Source organism: Oreochromis niloticus, linkage group LG9, assembly GCF_001858045.2.
Source record: "Oreochromis niloticus isolate F11D_XX linkage group LG9, O_niloticus_UMD_NMBU, whole genome shotgun sequence".
NCBI classification, from domain to species: domain Eukaryota; kingdom Metazoa; phylum Chordata; class Actinopteri; order Cichliformes; family Cichlidae; genus Oreochromis; species Oreochromis niloticus.
The window spans coordinates 27,811,340-27,817,634 of NC_031974.2; positions in this window are offsets into that span (position 1 = coordinate 27,811,340).

Genomic DNA, 6,295 nt, shown 5'->3' on the forward strand with positions numbered 1-6,295 from the left:
TTTGCATCAAATGATGTCCTTTTATTTCATCTGGGATTATTACAGTTCTTCCAGTCATTTAATTCACATTTTTTGGGTTTAACTAGAGCTTGTATAATCAAAATCGCTTTCAGTTGACTGACTCTTGGTGAAGCCTGAAGATTAGTGAAGCCAGTTAGCAGGCTCGTGGCCCCAAGTGTCAGATTAATGAGCCATTCATTAGTTGTGTAAATATTTGTTTTTGCAAAGTTAACCTAATGACAAACCAACTGCAAAAGGATGCCGAATAATAGCAAAGGGGGCAGGGATAGCTCAGTAGGTAGAGTGGTTGCCCCATGATTGGAAGGTTGGGGGTTTGAATCCACTGACCGGCTACCCTGGGCAATGTACCGTCCCTACACACTGCTCCCCGGGCACTAGATTGGTGGCTACCCACTGCTTCACTGAGTGAATGGGTTATTTGCAAAGGAGTAATTTCCCTACAGGGAGTAACACATACACATTACATTACATCACAAAGTTCCCAAAATGCACACACAATACAAAGAAATGCTAAATGACCACAAACTACTTATCCAATTCATGGTAATGGAGGGGCTGAAGGGTGAGAGGCAGGACACACCGTGGACAGGACACCAGTGTGTCGAGGTGACACAGACCCATCACAGTCACATTAAGCCTTTATGTCCAAATTAGATAAGCAGTTCCCCTCACCCCACTACCTGCATGTGTTTGGACTGTGAGAGGAAGCCAGAGCACCTGGACAGAAAGGCCCCAGGACCTCCTTCCTGTGAGGCAATAGTGCCGACTGTATTAACTAACTAAATTAACACAATGTCTGTATCCAGTTCTCAGTCACCCAGTCGCCTTAACGCCCACTCATATCCTGGGCAATTTGACCTTAGGAAATCACATGATAGGGTGGGGCTAGGTTTCACAATGAGCTCACCCGAAACCTTGGCTGATTGTGACCTACACCTGTTTTCACGCCCTGGCGTGTGTGATTAGGTAGAGGATCAATAGGGGGTCCATGTCCCTCTCGGGAGACCCTCCCACAGGGCTTAAATCTGGGACTCTCCACCATTTGACCCTAGAACTGAGGAAGCTTCTCAGATGAGAGGTGAAACGTCTTCAAGCAACTCAAAGAAGTCCAGACGCTTTTCTTTCCAAGCTCCTTAGACTAAATTACACAAAACAAACTAACAATACATCATAAAATCACCACAAATAGAAAAACAAGATAAAAAAAGAGGCAAACTGTAAACAGAAGCAAAATGTTCAAACACAATAAAGGATGCAAAGTAACAACAAACTACAAAGAAATACGAAGAAAAGGAAAAATCCACCATAATCTACAGAGAAGCAAATATAAGCATGAAGAGAAGCACAACAAGGGAGACACAAAAGAGCCAAAGTAATTCAAAACGATAGCACACGTGTGGTTGCACCATACATACATACAGCATCTTCAAAGACACTGAAAACAGTTACAAGGTGCCAACTAACCACACATGCATCAACATGGGGTTTGTAACTGATCACAGGACATCATGAGGGATGGCACACTGACGGACCAATCGTTGTTTTGCACTTTTTGTCTTCAGCAAATGCAGGGATGGCAGGCATGGAGGAGGTAAACAGAAACTCCTAAAAGCCCTGTGTGCTGCACCAACCATGATATACGTTACAGCCAGCAGATGGCGGCAGAGGACCGTCAGGCCTGCGCTGTGCCCCGGTTCACTGAGTCCACTATGACACGGATTCCCTCCATCAGCTGCTGTCCACTTCTCTCTTCACTATTTCACTGTACGCTAGCTTATTACTAAAGTAGATTAGCTGTGTGAGGCCTTGTGTGAGTGTGCACGTGTGTGCGTGTGTGTGAGGCCATAATTAGGAATTAATCTTATCATTTGAAAGAAAATTTCAATTTCCCATGGGTGTATTAATTGTGTATACATGTAATTGGGCGTCTTTTTCCAGCCTAAACGGACCTTTTTTCCTCCGACTTAACGGCAAGTAATTACATACATATATGGCCGAGCTGAGGCCATCGCTTAGCGACAGTGCGGCGACGTGAAATGCAATTTGAAGAAAAAGCTACCTGAATCACCTTTACTCCCAACAGATCCTCCCAGAATAATTATCATCCATAACTTAAAAGCAGCGCGCTTAATTCAGGTTCACGCCCACGCCTCTGCACGAAAAGACGCCTTTTTTCTCTTCACTATAATTTGCTCAGACCCCAATGGGCGCATGGTTCATTGTAGAGGCAGTTTCATGTTGCCGGCTACTTCTCTCTGAGCATGAAATGAGAAAATTCAATAATTTGGGTTGATTTAAGAATGCAAGGGGAGACTAAAGGGTCATATGCACATAGGTAATCAATACTCATTACCATTTCATTTCTCCCCCCTCCTTTCTTTTCTCCTACAATCACACGTGAATCTGATCTCACTGGACTGATTAAAGGTTGCAAATGAAGGGTCCTCACTCCCCGATTCTCATCAAAGGCCAACCACACGCTCGGTAACTTTGTCTTCATTTAATTCCAACTTGTCTTCAGACAGGCCTCCAATTATAAGCTTGCAGTGAATCTCCAAAATAGCTCATGCACATTGACCTTTTTAGATTAAAAGTGCATTCTCCGTCTCTCATGGAGTCCCCCCCTGCACTCCAGTTTCACTACTAATGAACCGCAGCAGTTGGAATTTCTACTGCTGTAATAACTAGCATTAGAGGTGCGATGCTAAAATAGCTTGCTATAAAGGTGCCTCAGTAACAGTAGCGGCGAGAGCCAACAAATCCAAGCTGGCTGGTGCCGAAAAAGCCATATTTTTGCTTTCAGATAAATCACCTATTTGACGTTGCGGGGATGAATATTTATGAACCAGAGGAGCCATGCAAAAAATAGATGAGCTCACAATACATTCGCTGTGAGATGAAAAAGCACAGAAGAGCAGAAGTTATAGATTTTTGATATGAGCCTACTGCAGTCCCCATTGGCTGCATGGGAAGCTCACACTGTGCCGGCGCTGGCTGCAAAATAAACAGGAGTGAATCACAGGACCCGTTTCCAGACATCGGATAAGGGATTTGATCCGCCTCGCACACACCAGAGAAGCTCTGCCTTAAAACAAGTCCAGTGAGTCGCACTCCAATTTAGGCTTCCCACAATCCAGCGGGCGAGGGCTGAAATGCTCATCTGAGAATCTCCTCTTTTTTGACAATTAAGACACCCATGGAGGCATGGAAAGCTCTCAATTCCATTAGCCTCTGTGCCGTGTTTCACTCTATCTGTCCACTGAGCCTTAACTTACTTATTAGTACAAGTCTGCCGTATTTTGTTAGGGAAGCGATTAGTGAAATCTACATGAAAAGGCAATTCCCCCCCTCTTTTCTTTCCCCTCACTCTCTCACACTTCATTGAGATCAGACAGATCTAAAGAATGGCATTTGCGCACTAATGAAATTCGCTCTGCATCATTTCGGATGTTAATCTCTGGACGGAAGTGACTTGTGTCTTTATTTACTCGTTTCTGTGTGACAAACGGTCAGAGCTGGCAAAAATTACATCGGCGCTGGTGTGTGGTGCCCCCCCCCCCCCGCCGCCTATTTAACCAAAAAGGCTGGGAGCATCGGCTGGCAGTCAGCTCAGAGACCGCAGCTCCTCTTTGATGTATTGGAGTTAATATCTTCCTGACATTTCTCAGGACAGATTTTCATCACTGGATTCATCTGTACTTTTGGGGCTATGTGATAAATGAGTCAGGACGTTCATTTTCTTCTTCTGTGTTGCTTCTGTGGAGAAAAAGGCGTGTGCGCAAGTGCACGCATAAATACTGTGTGTATCCAGCGTTGAGTTGAGTGCACGAGGTTGTACTGTGTGTGTGTGGGTGTGCCTGGGCCCAAACGTGCTCGTGACGCGAAATAGACGGCGGCATTAATGGAAGTGACATTAATTTGAGAGAGAGCGCTCACTAACATGCGAAGTCACTCGCAGTTCATAAGAATAATATTAACTCGGCATTAACATGCAAGGCTGTCTGTTGCACCAGATGCCGAGCGTTTTGGAGGGCGGGTGCTGCAAGCTTGTCTTTCTAGGCCACGAGTGGATCGTGGCTCTGGAGCGTGCACAACGAGAAAAGCCTCGTTCTTATTGAGGCGGTGCTGACACACTGACACTGCTGCTGCGGGGAGATGCTTTGCAGTCCAGAACACTATCCAGCAGCATTCTCAAAATAGCTAGAAGCAACCTGATGGTGTAACTTTAGGGTTCAGGCACAGACATAAAACCTGTTCGTCGATGCAGAGCAGATATAGCTTTGTCAACCTGATGAACTGCCAGCATGTCCTTGAGCTGAGCTACAACACACACACACAACACGCACACACATTTACGCGAATAACAAGCATAGCTGCTGGAAAAGCTGAACGCTATTTAGTCCCGGCCATTAACACTAATCAAAAACCACTTTACCTGATAAGAACTACAGGGGTCTTCTACCTGCTGCCGGCATCCGCATTTCTCTTTGCTGATACTGACTGGGTTTAAACAAGGTGCCACTAGCAGGAGCCATGAAGGTGATGAAGAGACACAGGTGAGAGTGCTAATTCGCAGCTAAGCGATTGAGGGATCATTATTTGCTGACCTGAACGATTACTCTATGATAGACTGCACAGTTGTGTCCCGCATTAATGCTTTTGTGTCTGTCCATGTAGCGCATGTGAGTCTTCGCTTTATGGGTCACGGCGAGGCAAAATATGTAGCGCGTGACCAGGAGAGAACATGCAGGCGTTCACCTGAACACACACACACTCCGATGCAGTATGGATTAGGCATTGACCACAGCTCATGAAAGATGCAGTTATGCAGATGGACTTGGGGTGAGTGAACACAGGCCAAAAGGGGGCTGGTGTGGAGCAGCCCAAAGCTTCCCAGTCTGCTGAATGGGCAGCTCTTTCAGGCAACATAAACTTCCTGATATCACACTAGGTCACACTAAAATACAATAATGCCTAGTGCTCATTTCTAAGGAATAACGACACTGTACACAAGTCCCAAAAATCGAATAATTACAATAGATATAGATCTATATATATATATTGCAGTGCCTACAATAGATATGTGCAAAACACTTGGTGATGGCGGGGAGGAAGAACTCCCTGTTAAAATATCTTTTTCAAGTATCTGCTAACTGCTCTCATAGGTCAGTGATGAAACTCTTAAAACCCACTGTGCACTGGATACCCAGTATCAGATATCTGGTGGACAACTTTAGCATGTAGCTAATTGGAAAATTTAAGAATTTAGCAGTTAAAAGTCCATATATTTTCAGTACTTAACAAAGGCTTAAAATTAAGCTAAAGCCTGGCAGACAAAACTTAAGCTCAAAAAACAAAGGCATAAAAAGTTAGCTGCTTCCTTACGTTTCAGTTAGCTCTATGCAAACGCAATCATGCTAAGTGCTAACTGCGTTAGCAAAAAGATGGTTTTTCATAAAAAAAAAAAATAGGTAGAATAATGCTGCTTTTACACAACAGGACAAAATCAGAGCCACTTTAGATATATATTTTTTACAAAATTAGCAAGATTTAACATCTCTTTCTCTATTTTAAAAAAGCTTTTAAAGGCTGCTAGCTTTTTTGGACAAATCCAAGCTAGGCTAACCGGCTCCTAGTTTCACGCAGCCTAAAATATTCTTATTTTTTTGACTGAGTGAAGCCATTTTTTTTTCATACTGTCACTGAAACAAGAGCGTAGTTTTCCTCGACTAATACCAGAATAAAATGTCAAGATGATCTCACTACAGCAGCACATCAGTAAACTCTGCAGCATCTTCCATAAGAAAGCCCAGACTTCCTTTTCACTGCTGTGTACTGTTTCTTAAAGCGGTTCTTGTTTTATCCTTCAACTTGTGTTGGCTTCACCTCCTACACAGCCTGCTCAACCAGGCTGTTTGTGTCTGCAACGCTTTTGATGTTGTCACTGTTGTGCGCACTCTTTACCGAGGAATACTGTAATTTACCGTGCAGCAGAACAGACACCAGCGCATCAGCACCCACATATATGCTGGAGTCTGGAGGCCGAGAGAGCGCGCATCACAAGCAGAAACGAGGGGCGGTTTGCCGAGATGATCGTGTTTAAAAAAAAAAAAAAAACAGACAGCACAAAAACTGCAGTGTCCTACTGCAGATTTCCATTACTTCATACATGCATAATTCAGTGTAATATTTTCCCATTTTATAGCCCTTAATATTCATGAGTGATAAGAGCTCGGGGCAAACTTTTCCAAAACTTGGCCAATCTGAGAAAACT